The sequence below is a fragment of the Triticum urartu genome, chromosome 7A (assembly GCF_056163025.1).
Source record: "Triticum urartu cultivar PI428250 chromosome 7A, HENAU_Tu73, whole genome shotgun sequence".
NCBI classification, from domain to species: domain Eukaryota; kingdom Viridiplantae; phylum Streptophyta; class Magnoliopsida; order Poales; family Poaceae; genus Triticum; species Triticum urartu.
Genome location: NC_141879.1, coordinates 665,185,682 through 665,210,207, shown reverse-complemented (window position 1 = coordinate 665,210,207; position 24,526 = coordinate 665,185,682). Strand labels below are relative to the sequence as shown.

The window sequence follows — 24,526 nt, the reverse complement described above, 5'->3', positions numbered from 1 at the left end:
CACCGCCGCAACTTTCTGTATCCACGAGATCCCATCTTGGGGCCTGTTCCGGAGCTCCGCCGGAGGGGGCATCGATCACGGAGGGCTTCTACATCATCATCCAAGCCCCTCCGATGAAGTGTGAGTAGTTTACTTCAGACCTACGGGTCCATAGTTAGTAGATAGATGGCTTCTTCTCTCTTTTTGGATCTCAATACAATGTTCTCCCCCTCTCTCGTGGAGATCTATTCGATGTAATCTTCTTTTTGCGGTGTGTTTGTTGAGATCGATGAATTGTGGGTTTATGATCAAGTCTATCTATGAATAATATTTGAATCTTCTCCGAATTCTTTTATGTATGATTGGTTATCTTTGCAAGTCTTTTCGAATTATCAGTTTGGTCTACTTGTCTCGGACGTGATGCCTATATACATGATCATACCTAGATATTCTCATAACTATGCTCAATTCTGTCAATTGCTCAACAGTAATTTGTTCACCCACCGTAGAATACTTATGCTCTTGAGAGAAGCCACTAGTGAAACCTATGGCCCCCGGGTCTCTTTCTCATCATATCAATCTCCATCACTTTATTATTGCTTTGCTTTTACTTTGCTTTTACTTTATACTTTGCATCTCTATACCAAAAATACCAAAAATATTATTTATCATCTCTATCAGATCTCACTTTCGTAAGTGACCGTGAAGGGATTGACAACCCCTAAGTGCGTTGGTTGCGTTGAGCTATTGTTTTTGTGTAGGTACGAGGGACTCGAGCATAGCCTCCTACTGGATTGATACATTGGTTCTCAAAAACTGAGGGAAATACTTACGCGACTTTGCTGCATCATCCTCTCCTCTTCGGGGAAACCAACGCAGTGCTCAAGAGGTAGCAACAGGGCGCTGTCTTCCCCCTCATAGTCTTGCCGAGTCATCCAAAAGACTAGAATCAGACTTGGTTCTATTGTCAAGACACCTCACCAGCGAATGAAAAGCCACTGCGGGGTTACCGTGCCGAGCGTCTTGACTCCAAATTCACGCTCCCTGACAAGCTTACTGCTGCTAAACGCAAGAAGCTGATCCCCTCAATCAAAAGGATTAATGCCTTATTGGGGAACAACTTAACCGGTATTGATTTGACCCGCTGCTGGGTCGCATGGTGGGTCATCCCTCTAAGTCATCGGTCAAAACTAATGTGTGAATATGGTGGAGGTCCAAATGATTCTCTTCGTTATAGCTCCGTCCCATCACCCGAAGAAGATATTGTTGCAATGTCAACCCTTCTGGTAAACGGAAAATATGAAGACTGCAGTAAGGTCGGGTTAAACCCCTTCTGCAAACTTAACCCGGCGCCAGAGGTAAAGAACCGCCGATCTCTTTCTTTGTATTTTTCTCAGCTGTGTTAAGTATCTGCATGGCCTTTCATCTTGCTTATTTATGTACAGGCCAGATCTGATTTCTGGAAAGCCAAATATGACCACGAAGCCGCCAAGAAGGCTAGAGCTGCTGCTATAAACACCAAGAAACCCACCCGGAGGGCCAAGAAGAAGAAAAGCACTGCTGAGGACCTGATGAGGCTTGATGACACTTCTGAGTCGGAGGTAGCCATTGACTCCCTTGGCCAACTTTTTAATAATCTTATTAACACTGATCATTACCAGGACGACACAGGGGCCAGTCAGGCCGTGGAAGAAGAGGTAACTATTTCCTCTGACTTAGCCCATTTGCCAAGACAGAAACTTCGAGTCGTAACCCAGAAAGTAAGGTTTTCACACCCTTTGGCTTATCTGGACCCTCATTTTCTTTTGAAAAAACAGCAACATGAGAGCCGCCGTCAGGCCCGGAATGATGATGATTCGCCTGCTGTCCTTCCACAGACCCCTCAAAAACGCCTGAATGAGGTTTATTTCATTGTCTTTGAATTTCTATTAATGGATCCTTTCCCTTGCATTACCTAGCTTTGTTTTATCTTTGCAGGAGGTGTCTCGTTCTTCTGGCGACTCGTCTCAGACCCAATTTCCGGCCTTTAAGACTGCCCCTGGGTGGAAAAATCCTCTTTCTTCCGTGTTTTTCAAACTGTCTCTTTATACTGACGGTCCTATAATATTTCTCTTAGTGGTCAAGCTAAGTCTAAGAAGGCCAAGGTAACTAAGCCGGTGGAAGACCCGCCAGTCCTTGCACCTGAACCGGCAAGGCCACCTTCTCCTCCATTAACTGAAGCTCCAGAAGACCCGCATGTCAATGATGAAGTAAATCCTCCTAAGCCGTCAGTTGATGATACCACCGTGAATCCTTCTGCAACCGGACCATCCAGCTCGGCCAACCTGCCATCACCGTCTGCGTAAGACGTTCTGATCACCGGGAGCCGCTTTGTTGAACCGCGAAATCCCACCGTGTTGGCTCGCCACACGGCGAAACAAGAGGCGTTGGAGAAACAGAAAGTGTGTTTTGATATTTCACACTATGATCATCTGAATGCCAACGACATATTATCTGGTTATCTCAGCCATGTGCACTCCAGCCGTGACTCAGAGATCGAAATGGTGAAGTAGTTGCAGCTGAAATACGAGGTATGTTCTTTCGGCTTACTTATATTCTGCCAGCCCCCAAGTCTTCAGATTATGAGAGAACCGGAATGATTTGTAGACTTTATGATATAGGCTAAGACTTTTTCCTTTTAGATTTTCCTGGAGTTCAATAAAATAGAACAAAGCTTCATCTGTAGTCCCCAAGGGCCGGTTCATTTGACCATAAATGAGCCGGTACTTTGATTTTTCATACTTGTCTTGTACCGTATCCAAAAAACATTGTAATCCGGCTTAACCTTGAGAAACTTGCTGAATAGCATGCATTAGCCCCCAAGTGCCAAGTGTTGTTACTTTGTAAAGTACTTGGGACTCAAAGTATGTTTTAGAGTCATAAGAAATTGTTTTGGCATACATTAGCCCCCAAGTGTCAAGTGGTTTTGCAATGCAAAGTACTTGAGACTTGAATCTTGAATCTTGACTTTTGAACTTTAACTGAAATCTTGACTCATCTGGGTATGTTTTGCAGAATGCCTTATCTGGATTGAGCTCGTAATTAACTGATGCGAAGACCCGGCTGGTGGATTAGGAGGCAGAGATCAAGTCTGCTGACTCCAGACTGCAAGTAAGTCTCTCTGAGACGGAAAAATTAAAAACCAGCTTTACTGCCAAGAAGAAAACCTGGGCTGAATAAAAAACGCTTCTGACACAACGTGCTGAGAAGGCTGAAGCAGCCCTTGAAAAGGTTACGACGGAGCTGACCGGTTTAAAGAACCGGGTGTCACAAATGGTGTCCTCCATCTTTGGTAAGCCATCTGTATTGACCTTTTTACCTTCTTTTGACCCGGACTGCAAGCCGCTAGCTGACCCTTCACGTTCAAAACATAAGCAGGCCCTCGAAGCAAGAATCTGAATCAAGACCACGTGATTAAGCTGAAGGCGGTCTATACCTTAGTAGAGCAGTTGTACATTGGCGCACAATGAGCACTCGCCGCTATCTCTCCTGCCAATCAAGGACCCAACCGGCTCAACGATGTTTTAAAGAAGCTGTCAATCTTGCCCGCCGGGTTCCAAGAAGTCAAGTGCTCCTATGCTAGAGCCGGAGCTTTGACTGCCCTAAGCCGCTCCAAGGCTTGGGTGCCAGATCTAGACCCGTCGGATGTAGCCAGAGGGTATCCTACCGTGAAGGAAGACAGATCTCCCTTTGAACAAGATGACTTCATGGCTTGCGTGCGCGGAGTTCGACCTCAGGCGACTATTCTTGGAGATGAAACCAATATCGACAAATATCAGCCGGGTTTTGATGTGGAAAATAAGAAGATGGCAACTCCCTCGTACAAGGTGACAGATTTGATCCCGCTTGTTCGTGAACATACATTTGCTCCGGAAGTTGATCCGGCCGGCCTGATTGACGAAGATGCATAATTTATTGCCGTGAACGGTTTTGATTGGTCAAAACCAAGCTTCCAATCAGCAGAGGGCGGTGAACCGGCGAGGGAGGAGTGATGACCATCTTCATGGGCTTGTAAAAGCCTTGTAATAGATTAGTTTTGAAAACACTGCATATTCTGCGTATGCCATCGCGCATAAGACACCGTGTGTTACTCTGTGCTTGCTGATGTTAATATATATACATCATATTTATGATTGTCCCTGCAATACTTCAACTCTGTTCCTGCAGATAAAAAGGAAAAAACTGGCTTGGTGGCTTAGTACCAAACGGGCCAGAACACCCGGTTTATAGCCAATATTTTTATCATAGTAAAAAGCAGAACCAGATGTAAGAAGAAAACAAGACTGAAATAACCTTTGATTAATACAGAAAGCAACTGTTCATAAACAATAGCCACACCTGTACCTTCGATCTCCGGACCACCGGTTTAAATGACCCGGGTGATGAAGTTGATAATCCAGTCTTTTTTGAGAAGTCAATCCTTCTGAATACTTAATGAGTATTATGCCCTGGCGTCTTGTTGTCAAATAGTCCAGCCGGTGAAAAGACCATGCTGATTATTTGCGAAATTGAGACAACTAAAAACCAATAAAGCAAAAACAGGTGGTAACGTGGTAACCAAAATTAACCTTGTAATTAAAGGTTGGGGGTTTCTGATTCGAATACGATCAGTAAACCAGACCAAAGGAGTTAAGCTAAGGTTCGAATACGACCATATAGCCCCCAGTAGCTTTGGCGTTGCACCGATCAAGAGGGTACCGACAGCTATGTTCTCTTTGGTTCGAATACGACCTATGTTTGAACAGGAAGCCCCCAAATGACCTTGAGAGGTTTTTAACGACCCTAATTCGAATACGATCCAAGTCGGACCCAAAAGGGGTTAAGCTATGATTCGGATACGATCAAGAAGCCCCCTAGTGAGTTTGGCTTTGAGCCGATCAAAAGGGTTACGACAACTATGTTCTCTTTGGTTCGAATACGACCTATGTTTGAACAGGAAGCCCCCAAGTGACCATGATAGTTGCAGCTAGATTCGAATACGATCGTAAGCTAGGCCAAAAAGGTTAGACTTGATTCAAATATGATCAGCTCCTTAACAGTCATTGGAAAATAGTAAAAAACAACAAAGATGCATAATCTTTAAAAGAAAAGAGACCGATGGTCCTGCTTTATTACTTATCATAGTATATACAACATTAAAGTATGTACATGATGAGAGCCAGTGGCTCAGGTGTAGTATGGCCGAAGTTGAGCAATGTTCCATGGCCGGCGGGTCTCCTCTTCCAACTTACGTGAGTCTTTGTGCTCTCGAACGTCAATGAGGTAATATGACCCGTTGTTTAAGTTCTTGCTGACCACAAAGGGTCCTTCTCAAGGCGGGGATAACTTGTGTGCATCTAACAGATCCTGGATGAGCCGGAGCACCAGGTCGCCTTCTTGAAAGGTCCTGGACTTAACCCCGTGGCTATGATAACGGCGCAGGTCGTATTGATAAATTGTTGATCGAGCTGCTGCTAAGTCTCTTTCCTCATCCAACAAGTCAAGTGCATCCTGTCTGTCTTGTTCATTATTAGCTTCAACATAAGCCGCCACACGGGGCGAGTCATGATGGATGTCACTAGGCAACACTGCTTCTGCTCCATACACCATGAAGAAAGGTGTGTAACCTGTAAACCTGTTAGGTGTGGTGTTGATACTCCACAGTACCGAGGGTAATTCCTCTACCCAACAACCCGGCATTCGCTGCAAGGGGACCATAAGCCGGGGCTTGAGACCTTTTAAGATTTCCTGATTTGCTCTCTCAGCTTGACCATTGGATTGAGGATGAGCTACAGAAGAAACATCAAGCCGAATATGCTCACGTTGACAAAACTCCTCCATAGCCCCTTGAGATAGATTAGTGCCATTGTCAGTGATAATGCTATGTGGAAAACCAAAACATAAGATCACCTTTTTCATGAACTGAACCGTCGTGGCCGCATCACACTTACTCACTAACTCTGCCTCAACCCACTTTGTGAATTTGTCAACTGCCACTAAAAGATGTGTCTTTTTATCCTTAGACCTTTTGAAAGGTCCAACCATGTCAAGCCCCAGACCGCAAACGGCCAAGTGATCGGAATCATCCGTAGCTCTTGAGCCGGCACATGTGCTCGTCGTGCGAATTTTTGACATCTGTCACATCTACTGACCAGATCTTCTGCATCAGCGTGAGCCGTCAACCAGTAAAAACCATGACGAAAAGCCTTAGCCACCGGAGACTTTGACCCGACGTGATGACCACAATCGCCTTCATGGATCTCACGAAGTATTTCTTGGCCTTCAGGGGAAACACACCACTGAAACGCTCCAGAGATGCTGCGATGGTATAGTTCTCCGTCAGAAATCGTCATTGACTTAGACCGCCGGGTTATCTGTCGGGCCAGGGTCTCATCTGCTGGCAGCTCGCCCCGGGTCATATAAGCCAAGAATGACACTGTCCAATCTGGGATGACATGAAGAGTCGCCACCAACTGTGCCTCCGGGTCAGGAATAGCTAGATCTTCTTCTGCAAAACATCCAAAAAGGTGTTAAGTGGCACCGGCTTACGCTGAGATCCCAGCCGGCTTAGAGCATCGGCTGCTTCGTTCTTCCTACGGTCAATGTGTTCCACCTGATATCCTTTAAAATGTCCTGCAACATCATCAACTTCACGGCGATAAGCCGCCATGAGAGGGTCTTTGGAATCCCACTTGCCTGATACCTGTTGAGCCACTAAATCTGAGTCGCCAAGACACCGGACCCGGCTCAGGCTCATCTCTTTGGCCACTCGAAGACCATGGAGCAAGACTTCATATTCTGCTGCATTGTTAGTGCAAGGAAACATCAGCCGCAACACATAACAAAATTTGTCACCTCGAGGGGAGGTCAAAACAACTCCAGCCCCCGAGCCTTCCAACTGTCTGGACCCATCAAAGTGAATAGTCCAATATGTGTTGTCTAGTTTCTCCTCCAGCGTCTGCATCTCTGTCCAGTCATTAATAAAGTCAACCAGCGCCTGAGACTTGATCGCAGTACGTGGCACATACTTCAACCCATGAGATCCAAGTTCAATGGCCCACTTGGCGACTCGTCCAGTAGCCTCTGTATTCTGGATGATGTCCCCAAAGGCGCAGAGCTAACCACAGTGATCGGGTGACCCTGAAAGTAATGCTTGAGCTTCCGGCTTGCCATGAACACCCCGTACACGAGCTTCTGCCAATGTGGATATCTTTGTTTAGATTCAATCAGTACCTCACTGACGTAATAAACCGGCCGTTGAACCGGATGTTCCTTGCCAACCTCTTTGCGCTCCACCACAATTGCCACACTAACAGCCCGTGAGTTAGCGGCTACATATAACAATAGCGGCTCTTTCTCCATTGGAGCAGCAAGAACAGGTGGCTCAGCAAGCTGTTTCTTCAGATCCTCAAAAGCAGAGTTCGCGGCATCACTCCAAACAAAATCATCTGTTTTCTTCATCATCTGATACAAAGGCATCGCCTTCTCCCCTAACCGGCTTATGAACCGGCTTAAAGCAGCCACACGACCCGCCAACCGTTGAACGTCATTGATGCATGTTGGTTTGGCCAGGGATGTGATTGCCTTAATCTTCTCCGGGTTAGCTTCAATACCTCGGTTGGACACCAAAAAACCCAAGAGCTTGCCGGCTGGGACTCCCAAAACACACTTAGCTGGGTTAAGCATCATTTTGTAGACCCGGAGGTTATCGAAGGTCTCTTTCAGATCTGTGACCAAGGTTTCCTCTTTCCTGGACTTTAACACTATATCATCCACATAAGCATGAACATTACGCCCAATCCGATTATGAAGACAATTCTGCACACACCGTTGATAAGTCGCCTGGGCACTCTTAAGCCCAAAAGGCATAGACACAGAGCAGAAAGCTCCAAACGAAGTGATAAAAGATGTCTTCTCCTGATCTTTGACTGCCATCTTGATCTGATGATAACCTGAATAAGCATCCAAAAAACTCAAACGTGCGCAACCCGCCCATCGATGATCTAATTAATAAGGGGGAGAGCAAAACGGTCAGCCGGACAAGCCTTGTTTAAATCAGTGTAATCCACACACATACGCCAGGTGCCGTTCTTTTTGAGTACAAGCACCGGGTTGGCTAACCACTCTGGGTGAAAGACTTCCACCTCTTCTCCAATGGCCTTGCGCCTTTCCTCGTTGAACCATCGGAGAAATTGTCTAACCGGTTTAAACTTTGGATCAATATTGAGAGTGTGCTCTGCGAGTTCCCTCGGGACACCCGGCATGTCGGAAGGTTTCCATGGAAAGATGTCCCGGTTCTCACGGATGAACTCGATGAGCGCACTTTCCTATTTCGGATCCAAGTTTGCACTGATGATGAACTGCTTGGATGAGTCGCCAGGCACAAAGTCAACCATCTTGGTGTCATCAGCTGATTTGAATTTCAACACCGGCTCATGCTTCATTGTTGGTTTCTTTAAAGACATCATGTCTGCCGGGTCAACATGATCCTTATAAAACTTTAACTCCTCGGTTGCACAAACAGACTCAGCATATGCAGCATCACCTTCTTCACACTCCAGGGCTATTTTCCGACTTCCATGTACTGTAATGGTGCCCTTATAACCCGGCATCTTGAGCTGCAAATACACATAACACGGCCGAGCCATGAACTTGGCATAAGCCAGCCGTCCAAACAGAGCATGACATTGGCTTTTGATCTTAACCACCTCAAAGGTTAATTTTTCTGCTCTGGAGTCATACCCATCCCCAAAGGCTACTTCCAGTTCAATCTTACCAACTGGGTATGCCGACTTGCCAGGTACCACACCATGAAAAACAGTGTTGGATTGCCTAACACTCTTATCAGTCAACCCCATCTGACGGAACGTCTCATAGTAGAGGATGTTGATGCTGCTGCCTCAATCCATGAGCACCTTAGTGAATTTATATCCACCAACCTAAGGCGCTACTACCAAGGCCAAGTGACCCGGATTATCAACCCGGGGTGGATGATCCTCTCTGCTTCACACAATAGGCTGTTCGGACTGAAGGAAATATGCCCTAGAGGCAATAATAAAGTTATTATTTATTTCCTTATATCATGATAAATGTTTATTATTCATGCTAGAATTGTATTAACCGGAAACATAATACATGTGTGAATACATAAACAAACAGAGTGTCACTAGTATACCTCTACTTGACTAGCTCGTTGATCGAAGATGGTTATGTTTCCTAACCATAGACATGAGTTGTCATTTGATTAACGGGATCACATCATTAGGAGAATGATGTGATTGACTTGACCCATTCCGTTAGCTTAGCACTTGATCGTTTAGTTTGTTGCTATTGCTTTCTTCATAACTTATACATGTTCCTATGACTATGAGATTATGCAACTCCCGTTTACCGGAGGAACACTTTGTGTGCTACCAAACATCACAACGTAACTGGGTGATTATAAAGGTGCTCTACAGGTGTCTCCAAAGGTACTTGTTGGGTTGGCGTATTTCGAGATTAGGATTTGTCACTCCGATTGTCGGAGAGGTGTCTCTGGGCCCTCTCGGTAATGCACATCACTCAAGCCTTCCAAGCATTGCAACTAATAAGTTAGTTGCGGGATGATGTATTACGGAACGAGTAAAGAGACTTGCCGGTAACAAGATTGAACAAAGTATTAAGATACCGATGATCGAATCTCGGGCAAGTAACATACCAATGACAAAGGGAACAACGTATGTTGTTATGCGGTCTGACCGATAAAGATCTTCGTAGAATATGTAGGAGCCAATATGAGAATCCAAGTTCCGCTATTGGTTATTGACCGGAGACGTGTCTCGGTCATGTCTACATAGTTCTCGAACCCGTAGGGTCCGCACGCTTAAAGTTCGGTGACGATCGTAATTAGGGTTTTTGTGTTTTGATGTACCGAAGGTTGTTCGGAGTCCCATATGTGATCACGGACATGACGAGGAGTCTCGAAATGGTCAAGACATAAAGATTGATATATTGGAAGCCTATATTTGGATATCGGAAATGTTTCGGGTGAAATCGGGATTTTACCGGAGTACCGGGGGGTTACCGGGGGGGGGGGGGGTGTTATTGGGCCTACAAGGGCCATAAGGGAGAAGAGGAGGGCCGGCCAGGGCAGGCCGCGTGCCCCCTCCCCCCTAGTCCGAATAGGACAAGGAAGGGGGGGCGGCGCCCCCCTTTCCTCTTTCTCCCTTCCCCCTTCCTTTTCCAACAAGGCAAGAGGGGGGAGTCCTACTCCCGGTGGGAGTAGGACTCCTCCAGGCGCACCCCTAGGGCCGGCCGCACCTCCCCCTCTCCCTCCTTTATATACGGGGGCAAGGGGCACCCCATGACACACAAGTTGATCTTCGTGATCGTTCCTTAGCCGTGTGCGGTGCCCCCTTCCACCATATTCCACCTCGGTCATATCGTAGCAGTGCTTAGGCGAAGCCCTGCGTCGGTAGAACATCATTACCGTCATCACGCCGTCGTGCTGACGAAACTCTCCCTCAATGTTTTGCTGGATCGGAGCTCGAGGGACGTCACCGAGTTGAACGTGTGCAGAACTCGGAGGTGTCGTACATTCGGTACTTGGATCGGTCGGATCGGGAAGACGTACGACTACTTCCTCTATGTTGTGTCAACGCTTCCATTGCCGGTCTACGAGGGTACGTAGACAACACTCTCCCCTCTCGTTGCTATGCATCACCATGATCTTGCGTGTGCGTAGGAATTTTTTTGAAATTACTATGTTCCCCAACAGTGGCATCCGAGCCTAGGTTTTATGCGTTGATGTTGTGCACGAGTAGAACACAAGTGAGTTGTGGGCGATATAAGTCATACTGCTTACCAGCATGCCATACTTTGGTTCGGCGGTATTGTTGGATGAAGCGGCCCGGCCGACATTACGCGTACGCTTACGCGAGACTGGTTCTACCGACGTGCTTTACACACAGGTGGCTGGCAGGTGTCAGTTTCTCCAACTTTAGTTGAACCAAGTGTGGCTATGCCCGGTCCTTGCGAAGGTTAAAACAGCACCAACTTGACAAACTATCGTTGTGGTTTTGATGCGTAGGTAAGAACGGTTCTTGCTAAGCCCGTAGCAGCCACGTAAAACTTGCAACAACAAAGTAGAGGACGTCTAACTTGTTTTTGCAGGGCATGTTGTGATGTGATATGGTCAAGACATGGTGCTAAATTTTATTGTATGAGATGATCATGTTTCGTAACCGAGTTATCGACAACTGGCAGGAGCCATATGGCTGTCGCTTTATTGTATGCAATGCAATTGCGCTATAATGCTTTACTTTATCACTAAGCGGTAGCGATAGTTGTGGAAGCATAAGATTGGCGATACGACAACGATGTTACGATGGTGATCAAGGTGTCGTGCCGGTGACGATGGTGATCATGACGGTGCTTCGGAGATGGAGATCACAAGCAGAAGATGATGATGGCCATATCATATCACTTATATTGATTGCATGTGATGTTTATCTTTTATGCATCTTATCTTGCTTTGATTGACGGTAGCATTATAAGATGATCTCTCACTAAATTTCAAGATAAAAGTGTTCTCCCTGAGTATGCACCGTTGCCAAAGTTCGTCGTGCCCAGACACCACGTGATGATCGGGTGTGATAAGCTCTACGTCCAACTACAATGGGTGCAAGCCAGTTTTGCACACGCAGAATACTCAGGTTAAACTTGACGAGCCTAGCATATGCAGATATGGCCTCGGAACACTGAGCCTGAAAGGTCGAGCGTGAATCATATAGTAGATATGATCAACATATTGATGTTCACCATTGAAAGCTACTCCATTTCACGTGATGATCGGTTATGGTTTAGTTGATTTGGATCACGTGATCACTTAGAAGATTAGAGGGATGTCTTTCTAAGTGGGAGTTCTTAAGTAATATGATTAATCGAACTTAAATTTATCATGAACTTAGTACCTGATAGTATCTTGCTTGTCTATGTTTGATTGTAGATAGATGGCCCGTGCTGTTATTCCGTTGAATTTTAATGCGTTCCTTGAGAAAGCAAAGTTGAAAGATGATGGTAGCAATTACACGGACTGGGTCCGTAACTTAAGGATTATCCTCATTGCTGCACAGAAGAATTACGTCCTGGAAGCACCGCTAGGTGCCAGGCCTGCTGCTGGAGCAACACCAGATGTTATGAACGTCTGGCAGAGCAAAGCTGATGACTACTCGATAGTTCAGTGGTGAAGTTGAAAATCATCGTAACAAGAAAATAAAGTTTCTACGATCTGATCGTGGAGGAGAATATTTGAGTTACGAGTTTGGTCTACATTTGAAACAATGCGGAATAGTTTTGTAACTAACGCCACCGGAACACCACAGCGTAATGGTGTGTCCGAACGTCGAAATCGTACTTTACTAGATATGGTGCGATCTATGATGTCTCTTACAGATTTACCGCTATCGTTTTGGGGTTATGCTTTAGAGACGGCTGCATTCACGTTAAATAGGGCACCATCGAAATCTGTTGAGACGACACCTTATGAACTGTGGTTTGGCAAGAAACCAAAGTTGTCATTTCAGAAAGTTTGGGGTTGCGATGCTTATGTGAAAAAGCTTCAACCTGATAAGCTCGAACCCAAATCGGAGAAATGTGTCTTCATATGATACCCAAAGGAAACTGTTGGGTACACCTTCTATCACAGATCCGAAGGCAAGACTTTCGTTGCTAAGAATGGATCCTTTCTAGAGAAGGAGTTTCTCTCGAAAGAAGTGAGTGGGAGAAAAGTAGAACTTGATGAGGTAACTGTACTTGCTCCCTTATTGGAAAGTAGTACATCACAGAAACCGGTTTCTGTGACACCTACACCAATTAGTGAGGAAGCTAATGATAATGATCATGAAACTTCAGATCAAGTTACTACCGAACCTCGTAGATCAACCAGAGTAAGATCCGCACCAGAGTGGTACGGTAATCCTGTTCTGGAAGTCATGCTACTAGATCATGATGAACCTACGAACTATGAAGAAGCGATGGTGAGCCCAGATTCCGCAAAGTGGCTAGAAGCCATGAAATCTGAGATGGGATCCATGTATGAGAACAAAGTGTGGACTTTGGTTGACTTGTCCGTTGATCGGCAAGCAATTGAGAATAAATGGATCTTCAAGATGAAGACTGACGCTGACGGTAATGTTACTGTCTACAAAGCTCGACTTGTTGCGAAAGGTTTTCGACAAGTTCAAGGGATTGACTACGATGAGACCTTCTCACCCGTAGCGATGCTTAAGTCTGTCCGAATCATGTTAGAAATTGCCGCATTTTATGATTATGAAATTTGGCAAATGGATGTCAAAAATGCATTCCTGAAGGTTTTGTCGATCCAAAGGGAGCTAACAAAGTGTGCAAGCTCCAGCGATCCATTTATGGACTGGTGCAAGCCTCTTGGAGTTGGAATAAACGCTTTGATAGTGTGATCAAAGCATTTGGTTTTGTACAGACTTTTGGAGAAGCGTGTATTTACAAAAAAGTGAGTGGGAGCTCTGTAGCATTTCTAATATTATATGTGGATGACATATTATTGATTGGAAATGATATAGAATTTCTAGATAGCATAAAGGGATACTTGAATAAGAGTTTTTCAATGAAAGACCTCGGTGAAGCTGCTTACATATTGGTTATTAAGATCTATAGAGATAGATCAAGACGCTTAATTGGACTTTCACAAAGCACATACCTTGACAAAGTTTTGAAGAAGTTCAAAATGGATCAAGCAAAGAAAGGGTTCTTGCCTGTGTTACAAGGTGTGAAGTTGAGTAAGACTCAATGTCCGACCACCGCAGAAGATAGAGAGGAAATGAAAGATGTTCCCTATGCTTCAGCCATAGGCTCTATCATGTATGCAATGCTGTGTACCAGACCTGATGTGTGCCTTGCTATAAGTCTAGCAGGGAGGTACCAAAGTACTCCAGGAGTGGATCACTGGACAGCGGTCAAGAACATCCTGAAATACCTGAAAAGGACTAAGGATATGTTTCTCGTATATGGAGGTGACAAAGTGCTCATCGTAAATGGTTACGTTGATGAAAGCTTTGACACTGATCCGGACGATTCTAAATCGCAAACCGGATACGTGTGTATACTGAACGGTGGAGCTGTCAGTTGGTGCAGTTCTAAACAAAGCGTCGTGGCGGTATCTACATGTGAAGCGGAGTACATAGCTGCTTCGGAAGCAGCAAATGAAGGAGTCTGGATGAAGGAGTTCATATCCGATCTAGGTGTCATACCTAGTGCATCGGGTCCAATGAAAATCTTTTGTGACAATACTGGTGCAATTGCCTTGGCGAAAGAATCCAGATTTCACAAGAGAACCAAGCACATCAAGAGACGCTTCAATTCCATTCGGGATTTAGTCCAAGTGGGAGACATAGAAATTTGCAAGATACATACGGATCTGAATGTTGCAGACCCGCTGACTAAGCCTCTTCCACGAGCAAAACATGATCAGCACCAAGGCTCCATGGGTGTTAGAATCATTACTGTGTATTCTAGATTATTGACTCTAGTGCAAGTGGGAGACTGAAGAAAATATGCCCTAGAGGCAATAATAAAGTTATTATTTATTTCCTTATATCATGATAAATGTTTATTATTCATGCTAGAATTGTATTAACCGGAAACATAATACATGTGTGAATACATATACAAATAGAGTGTTACTAGTATGCCTCTACTTGACTAGCTCGTTGATCGAAGATGGTTATGTTTCCTAACCATAGACATGAGTTGTCATTTGATTAACGGGATCACATCATTAGGAGAATGATGTGATTGACTTGACCCATTCCGTTAGCTTAGCACTTGATCATTTAGTTTGTTGCTATTGCTTTCTTCATAACTTATACATGTTCCTATGACTATGAGATTATGCAACTCCCGTTTACCAGAGGAACACTTTGTGTGCTACCAAACGTCACAACGTAACTGGGTGATTATAAAGTGCTCTACAGGTGTCTCCGAAGGTACTTGTTTGGTTGGCGTATTTCGAGATTAGGATTTGTCACTCTGATTGTCGGAGAGGTATCTCTCGGCCCTCTCGGTAATGCACATCACTCAAGCCTTGCAAGCATTGCAACTAATAAGTTAGTTGCGGGATGATGTATTACGGAACGAGTAAAGAGACTTGCCGGTAACGAGATTGAACTAGGTATTAAGATACCGACAATCGAATCTCGGGCAAGTAACATACCGATGACAAAGGGAACAACGTATGTTGTTATGTGGTCTGACCGATAAAGATCTTCATAGAATATGTAGGAGCCAATATGAGCATCCAGGTTCCGCTATTTGTTATTGACCGGAGACGTGTCTCGGTCATGTCTACATAGTTCTCGAACCCGTAGGGCCCGCACGCTTAAAGTTTGGTGACGATCGTAATTAGGGCTTTTGCATTTTGATGTACCGAAGGTTGTTCGGAGTCCCGGATGTGATCACGGACATGACGAGGAGTCTCGAAATGGTCTAGACATAAAGATTGATATATTGGAAGCCTATATTTGGATATCGGAAACGTTCCGGGTGAAATCGGGATTTTACCGGAGTACCGGGGGGTTACTGGAATCCCCCCCGGGGGTTATTGGGCCTACATGGGCCATAAGGGAGAAGAGGAGGGCCGGCCAGGGCAGGCCACGCGCCCCCTCCCCCCTAGTCCGAATAGGACAAGGAAGGGGGGGGTGCCCCCTTTCCTCTTTCTCCCTTCCCCCTTCCTTTTCCAACAAGGCAAGAGGGGGGAGTCCTACTCCCGGTGGGAGTAGGACTCCTCCAGGCGCACCCCTAGGGCCGGCCGCACCTCCCCCTCTCCCTCCTTTATATACGAGGGCAAGGGGGCACCCCATGACACACAAGTTGATCTTCGTGATCGTTCCTTAGCCGTGTGCGGTGCCCCCTTCCACCATATTCCACCTCGGTCATATCGTAGCAGTGCTTAGGCGAAGCCTTGCGTCGGTAGAACATCATTACCGTCATCACGCCGTCATGCTGACGAAACTCTCCCTCAACGTTTTGCTGGATCGGAGCTCGAGGGACGTCACCGAGTTGAACGTGTGCAGAACTCGGAGGTGTCGTACGTTCGGTACTTGGATTGGTCGGATCGGGAAGACGTACGACTACTTCCTCTACGTTGTGTCAATGCTTCTGTTGCTGGTCTATGAGGGTACGCAGACAACACTCTCCCCTCTTGTTGCTATGCATCACCATGATCTTGCGTGTGCGTAGGAATTTTTTTGAAATTACTACGTTTCCCAACACGGACCACCGTAAGTAACATGGAATCGCCGGCTCAACGGCATTGACGGCCCTCTTGTGAAGCTTCTGGTCCCTCTTACATAAGCTAGTGGTGAACACATGGTATTGCCCACTATTCAACTGTTTTGGGTTGCTCTGATATCCGGACTGTTGCTGCTGATTACCTTGGCCGGGTTGTGAATTATAGCCTCCCTGGTTACCTGGATGGCCCTGACCGTGAAATCCTCCTCCACCTGAACCGGCGCCCGGGCCATGGAAACCGCCCCCACCTGAACCGCCGCCTGGGCCGTGACCTCCATCAAATGCATTTAAATTTTTAAACGCCTTCAGGATTGTACAATCCTTCCACAGGTGGGTGCCTGGCTTCTCCCGGGTGTCGTGTCTTGGACAAGGTTCATTCAATAGTTGCTCAAGGGTGGGATCTGACCCGCCCGACCGAGGGGGTTGCCTGCCCTTGCGCCGTTGATTGCCGCCCTGTGCATTGGTGTTAGCGACAAATTCATCACCCTTACGTTTATTACCTCCTTGATTTGCCAGGTTATGCTGGTGACCCTTGCCGTTGCCGTTCTTCTTTCCCTTCCCTGTCTTTTCTTCGTCAGACACCGGGTCTTCGGTACTATCAGAATCAGCATACTTGACGAGAGACGCCATCAACTGGCCCATGTCATTGCAGTCACGCTTGAGCCGCCCCAATTTATGCTTCAGAGGTTCAAAACGGCAGTTTTTCTCCAACATCAAGACTGCTGAGCCGGCATCCATCTTATCAGATGAATGTATTATCTCCTTGACCCGGCGCACCCAATGGGTTGTAGATTCACCGTCCTCTTGTTTACAATTAGTCAAGTCCACAATCGACATGGGTTGTTTACATGTGTCTTTGAAGTTCTGAATGAACCGGGCCTTCAACTCCGCCCATGAGCCGATAGAATTGGGTGGCAACCCCTTCAACCAAGTACGAGCTGTTCCATCCAACATCATAGTGAAATACTTGGCCATTGCCGCGTCGCTGACCTCCAACAACTCCATAGCCATCTCATAACTCTCAATCCAAGCCCCAGGCTGCAAGTCGGCCGTGTAATTAGGCACCTTACGAGGCCCTTGAAGTCCATTGGCAAACGCTCATTACGTATGGCCGGCACCAGGCAAGGGACACCTCAGGTTCTTGTGGCCACTCCTGCCTCAACCGAGGTTGCTGGATAAGCCGGAAAAGTTTGATGAGCCGCCTGCTCCGCTGCCAGTTGAACTGCTCGCTCAGCCTCTTGTCGGATCCTCTCCTGATCCGCCAAGTTAAGGGCTCCAGCCTGTATCGGCTCATGCCTGTGCGGCCGGTTGCGGCGTTGAGCATTGCTTGACATGTCAGCTGAGTCCATATGCCTACTGTAGCTTGGGCTCGGGCTCGGGCGAGGAGTTGAATGGATCCTGTCTCGACTATAGGAGTACGCATCTTGCTGTGCCAGAGCTGTTTGAAGAAGTTCTCTCACCCTTCGCGTTTTGATTGCCGGCGGCGAGTCGCCTTCCATCGGGAGAGCCGCCAAACGAGCCGACGTTGCAATGAGGTTTTCCAAGGGATTGGAGAAGTGACCCGGCGGTGTTGGTACATAATGAGGCAGAGCGGTATGTACACGAGGTGGTTCCATGGCGCGCGGTTGAACCGGTGCCCCGGGCATCGTGATCCGATTTGCCTCCGGCGGGTTGCTTGCCCTAGCCCCGGGTGTATGAAAAAAGTTCCTAGGATCGAGCGTCAGAGGTAGACGTGACTGAGTTTTCTGATGCCTTCTTCTCATAACCTCGTTTGACGCGTTCAGATCCACCGAGAGCCGGAAAGTCTCCGCTTGAAGCTGTTGAGCACGAACGTCCAAAGCCGCCCGCGCCGCTGCCATCCTGACCTCCTCTGCTGCTAAATTTTCTTTAGCTTGTACCATCTCTTCACGTACGCGTGCCACCTCTGCGTCATGCTGGGCCTTATCCGCCGGCACTTCCACGGCAGTCAACAGAGTCGTCAGTTTATCCATGAGGTCCATTAGAATCTGAGCCGGGGGGCGCACAGGGTCTCCTGACCCGGCTGTGGCCGACCCGGTAGTTGTTGCCGCTGCTGCTATGGAGTTCTGCCCGGGCTGTGTTCCTGCCATGAAGACTCCGGCCCAATTCGGCGGCTCAAGGGGGTCCGGAATACTGCTGCCATCAGAACAGCCCCCGAGCATGCCATCATGCAGCTGATACAAAGAGTATGTCTCGCCTGTTCATGATGTATCGTCAGAACAGACGGCCGTCTCACCGCCATCCACCGATCCTTCAGAGTATTCACCGCTGTGGACGCAGCCTACGAAAACATGCTTCACGACAGATTGAACACGGGTGGTCCTCGCGCGCTGAGCCGTTTCGACAAGGTTGGTGTGGACGTCCGGCTCAGGGCCCGACTCGCCGATCTGGCCGATGAAGACATGAATTCCGCCGAAGGGGACCCGGTACCCGTACTCGATTGAGCTGGCCTCGGGGCCCCAGCCTTCGTCGTCGATGTAGAGCTTGCCGCGACGACTCTTGGTCATCCGGCCCACAACGTATCCCTTGAGCCCTTCGAAGTTGCCCTTCAAGAACTCAAATCCACCGTGCGCTGGCCCCACGGTGGGCGCCAAGTGTCGTGGAATTGTCACGGCAGATGTCCTAGCAGAAGGACTTAGTCGTAGGGCCATCGCAACTAGGAAGCTTAAAGGGGTTAATCGGGACAAAGGACACGAGAGGTTTTATACTAGTTCGGCCCCTTACGATGAAGGTAAAAGCCTATGTCTAGTTGTGTTGGTATTGCTGGGGTTTCGATCACCAAGAGGCTAATTCGCCGGCTTGGTTATCGATCTCTTGTTTCTTTCCCTAAGCCACCACCGGGTCGTCCCCTTATATACACGGGTTGACGCCTGGTGGCTTACAGAGTCCCGGCCGTCTCATAAAACGTGTCCGACTCGGCGACTTCTTTTACATGCCTTTCCTTACAAGTCTTTCCTTACATACGACGATTTACAATATTGGGCTTTAGGCCACCTCCGGGCCTTTAGGCCTTCTATAAGGTTTAATAAACTATCACCTTGAGTGTTTACTGGGCTTCCTTCGTGACCCGCAATTGGGGCTGACCCGGCCCCTATTGGGCGGGTCATAACTGATAGTTATATCCCCAACAGCCCCGCTAACCAAAACCCAGGAGAAGGGACGGGCTACCTCCACCCACACCGCACCGCCAAGCACCAACCGCCGCCGTTGAAGCCGTTGCAGACGTGTCACCGGCCAGTGCACCACCCCTGGCCGCTCATAGCCACCCGAGCCCATGGGATCAAGCCCCCACGAGCGGATCCACCCACAGCCGCCAGCTCGCACCATCTACAGCCCGCATCACCCGTCGCCGCTGGGATCTAGATCCAGGCGCTGCCCGGTCTAAAGGCCCGACTGCTGCTAGCACGCCCCACGCCCCCACCAGGGAAGAACACGCAACCGCCCTGCCGCCGAGCCCCACGCCCAGCCCTGCGCCCCTGTTGGCCAGCAGCAGTACGCGCCGCCACTACTGAGCGAGGAGCCGCCACCCACACTAGTTGGGCTTTGCCCGGCGGCGCGCCCAGGCGGTGGCAGGGGGAGGAGGCCGGGATGAGGGGAGAGCTAGAGAGAGAGAGGCCCGTCTAGTAGCCTCGTGGGGCGGTACACAGGAGTAGGAGGGGGTCGGGAGGTAGATTGTTGCCTATGTTGGTTGTGTGCCGTTGGAAATGTCACCAATGTACATGTGTCGATCTGTGTACGGTGTACCATTTCAGTTTATAGCTTTTTTCCGACTTCTGAGTGTAATACAGCCCAGTTTAGCTAAATGACAGTCGACTGATTTTCTAATTGGGGCAAGTCAATTTTTGAGAGTTCGTCGGAGTTCGCCGGAGAGAAGGAAGGAGAAGGAAGGGGCTCACCGGTGGGCTACCCCATTATCTATCTCAGGGTTTAGGATGGGGTCGGTGGTGCACTTCGGCGGAGAAAAAAAATCCAAACGCGGGTGGGGCTAGAGGGATGGCTGGGGGCGGCGGCTAGATCAGTGGTGGGGGATGGTTCCGGGGAGGGGGTGGGGGGTCAGCGAGGCGGTCACGGGCAGCGGTGGTCAGCGGTTCGGTCGGCGGCATGTTTGATGGTCTGGGAAGAAGAAGAAGGTCCATACGCCGTACAATCTTCATCCAACGGTCCACACCAGTTGACTAACCCTAACTAAAAAACCAGTCGATTAACGTGTAGCCGCACCCAATGCAGCCTAGTACCGGGTGGCTGCTTTTGGTTGGAATCCTGGAACTGTAATATCATATCACGCTGGTTTCATTGTGAGAAAATGGAACCAGGGAGGCTGCCACCGTATTCATCATCTGAGAAAAAGGGAAGTGAAACAAAACCGATGTATGCATGGTTGTGTTTGTTCGAGCGTTTCTTTTTAGTGTTGCGGTTCGTGTTTATTCGAGCGTTCGATCCCCTGTTCAATGCGGAGCCAGGAACGCACGCACGCATTAATCCTTTCGGCAGTTTCGGCCGTTCGTCGGGTCGAGGCGAATGTATATAAACCGGTCGAGCAAGTCGCGTTGTGCATCTACGAACGCGTCTCCGTCTCAATCAGTGTGATCTCGAGCTATCGACTGACCACCGACAGTTTCCAGGCGCCGGTCGGAGGGGAAACCGATGGCTCGCGCCGTCCTGGTCGCCGCGCTCGTCCTCTGCGCCGCCGCCGCCCTGGCGCACGCCGGCCGCGTCATACCAGAGGAGGAGCGGGTGTCCCGCGGCCTCGAGGCGTCGTCGTGGCTGCAGCCGCCGGCCGAGGCTCCGTCGCCGTACGCCGGCGGCGTAGAACTGAGAGGCCGCGGTAGCACCGGAGGCTACGGCAACGTCGTCGTGGACGTGCTGTGGTTCGTGATCAAGTGGGCCAACGACGCCTACGCCGCCGCCGGCAGACGCAAGCTCCAATGAAGCCGGCGGCCGGCGTTCGTCCTAGCTGCGTCCGTCGCGCTCTCTGGTCACCTCCTCTGTCCCTAGAACGGAGTAAGAACGTAATAACGCTGCACGCATATAATGCGTACGTCCATGTCATCTGTCGGTGGAGATTCAACAATAAGAGGATGATACTTCCCACTCTGTTCCCGCTCTGGTTTATCTAGTTTGCTCACGAAGTCCTGCACTTTGTAGTACGTTGTGACCATGAGATGAGATGTTGTTCGTGCAGTCTTCTGAAATTTCACCCCGCTTACGCAAGAGAGCTTCTCACGATGAGTCGATGACGCGCTTCTCTCTGTTCCTCCTGTTCTGCGATGCAGGTTACACATGCACAGTGCTTAGGTTGGGCTTTATGTCTGGGCCTAATTGGCCAGCATGGATCGATAAAGACCACCTCGCAGCTGCAGTTCTCTCGTTGGAGACTTCGTCGAGACTGCTTCGTGGTCGTGGTAGGGACGGACTCCGCAACCGCCTCTCCTGCCGGTACGTTCAGGTGTATCCTTTCTCCCATCCCATGTATAAATTCCCCACAGGCATCGACCCCCTTGCAGCCAATCCACTCGCCCGCTGATTCCGATCGAGAAAATCCGCCGCCGCAACACAGCGATCGATCTTTAATTATTAGCTCGCGCGACCCGTCCCGTCCGTCAAGGTATGCGCGCGCCACCGATTCCCTGTTCGTTCATGTTGTGAGATTGATTTAGGTGTTTTTCTTGATGCGGCCAACGCGATTAGATAATGAGATTCGTGTCGATCGCTCTACCGTGTCGACCTAAGATTTTGTTTCTATGCTGATAGATTGATTGAAAGATAATCGAGTTTTTGTTGAGGACGAGCGAGTGCATCTCGATCAATCATACTCGTGTAGATTTCAATCAAATGCCCGTGGGGGCTCATCTAGGGCTCAAGATGGCAACGGGGACGAAACCCATCGGCTTTTGCCTTCCCAAACCCATCCTTACGAGAAAATCGTAAACCCGTCCCATCCCTATCGCCATGCGCGGGGTTAGTTTTCTGCCCGTCCCCTAAACCCATCGAGTTTCGGGGAACCCACAAGAAAATCAAAATATTTAAACAAACATAGTGGCGACAAAGAATAACATTTCAGCAGCAAAACAAGCACATTTCAGCATCATAACTTGAGCAAATTTCAACAAAAAACAATAGTACATGGTTCAACAGATATATAGAGTGTATTTCAGCAGCATGATACCACATTTCAGCAACAAAAATGATCAGATTTCAGCAAGAAAGATGATAAGCCACACATGGTTCAACAAGATGTGCAATTACATAAGTTTTAAAATAGAATTCTTGGTTTGGCCTTCGAACGTTGGGGGGTGGGGGCTCGGTCGCTCAGGCTCGATAGCTTTGGTTTGGGCCGCACCGGATCAGTGCTTGGTAAAAAAAAATGTATTTTGCCGGGTTTACCGGGTTTCGGGTTCGGGGACTGCCGAAACGGGTGCAAACCCACGAAACATGTCGGGTTGTATAATATGTCCAACTATAGCCCCACAGGGATGAAAATACATCCATCCCCGTCCCCTAATAAGGTAAAAACCCGCGGGGACGTGGGTTTCGGGGGTCCATTGCCATCTTGATCTAGGGCTGCTCAATAGATTTGGGCCGGTTAGTTCTGGGCCTGCTGTTTATTGCGGCATCAGATATTGATCCACGATCTGGCTTTATAATGGACCCTTCTTGCAAAGATCTGCTTAATTTATACTGGAAATAGATCCTAACAGAGATTATTGCCTTTTCACTTTTGCTATGCGGTTGTTATTTGTTTTTTTGTTAATTCTGAACTGCGGATTTACTATCTGTTACTCCCTTGAACTAAAATGCTCCGTTTGCAATTTTCAGTTATGCATACATATCACATCATTTACATTAGTGCCCTTTGTCTCGTGGCTTTGCTAATCGGTTTAACTATTCATGTAAGCCTCTTCCTTGGTGACTTATCCTGCTTTGTTGTAATTCCCACTTATGCAGATGCAGATCTTCGTGAAGACACTCACCAGCAAGATCATCACGCTTGAGGTCGAGTCCTCTGACACAGTCGACAATGTGAAGGCGATATTCCAGGATAAGGAGGGTATCCCGGTGGACCGGCAGCGCCTCATCTTTGCTCGCAAGCAGCTTGAGGATGGTCGGACACTTGGTGATTACAATATACAGAAGGAGTCCACCCTCCACCTGGTGCTCAGGCTCAGGGCTGATATGCATTTCTTTGTGATGACACTCACTGGCAAGATCATCATGTTTGATCTGTTCTCTGACACAATTGATAATGCAAGGCGAAGATCCAGGATAAGGAGGGTGTCCCGCCGGACCAGCAGGGCCTCATCTTTGTTGGCAAGCAACTGGAAGATGGCCGGACCCTGGCCGAATATAACATCCAGAAGGAGTCGACACTCTACCTTGTGCTGAGGCTTATGCAAATCTTCATGAAGACCCTCACCAGCAAGACAATCACCCTTGAGGTTGAGTCTTTTGACACGATTGACAATGTCAAAGCGAAGATCAGGGACAAGGAGTGCATCCTGCCAGACCAGCAGTGGTTGATATTTGCCCGCAAGCAACTTGAGGACCATCACCTTGGAGGTGGAATCGTCGGACACCATTGACAACGTGAAGGCGAATACCCAAGACAAGGAAGGACAGCTCGATGACGGACGCACCCTTGCTGATTACAACATTCAGAAGGAGTCTACACTCCACTTGGTGCTCCGTCTTCGTGGTGGACAGCGAATTTCTTTGGGCTCCTGAAAATTTGGTTCGCATGTCTGTTGAGCCTAGTGGCCTCTTCTTTCGTCAACGTCGTCTTTTGTTACGTGAAGTTTGTGTCATGTGTCGTTTCTGCACCTCTTTATCCGTGTGCAATTTGTGAGAACATCTGGTGCTGCCTTTGAGCAGATGCTTGGTCTATGTTATGAATAAGTTGACCTCAGTCCTCTTGATATTTGATGACCTGTGTTGTGTTGGTCCTGTGGTCGTTTTTGCTATCAAAGATCGTAACTTCAGATTTGGCATTTCCACGTTTGCTGGTCAGTTCCAAACATCTAATTTATGAATAGGTGTACCCTGAATTCTTCTTGATACGTGAACATCATCATAGATGTTCAGGTCGTGGCGTTTCCAGTCTGCCACTGAACTTGCCTGTGTTGTTGTTTGCAGGTCTAGCGATGCACACCGGCGTGATTTCATCTGAAACTAAATAAGTTGGGTGATTGTTGTATTGGCCGATGTTCAGATC

General features: G+C 48.1%; 1 pseudogene; it reads left to right on the top strand.

The window, feature by feature from the left end:
* The first annotated feature begins 23,256 nt into the window (after positions 1-23,256).
* Positions 23,257-24,215, top strand: LOC125525331 (polyubiquitin 11-like; annotated as a pseudogene).
* The last annotated feature ends 311 nt before the right edge of the window (positions 24,216-24,526 follow it).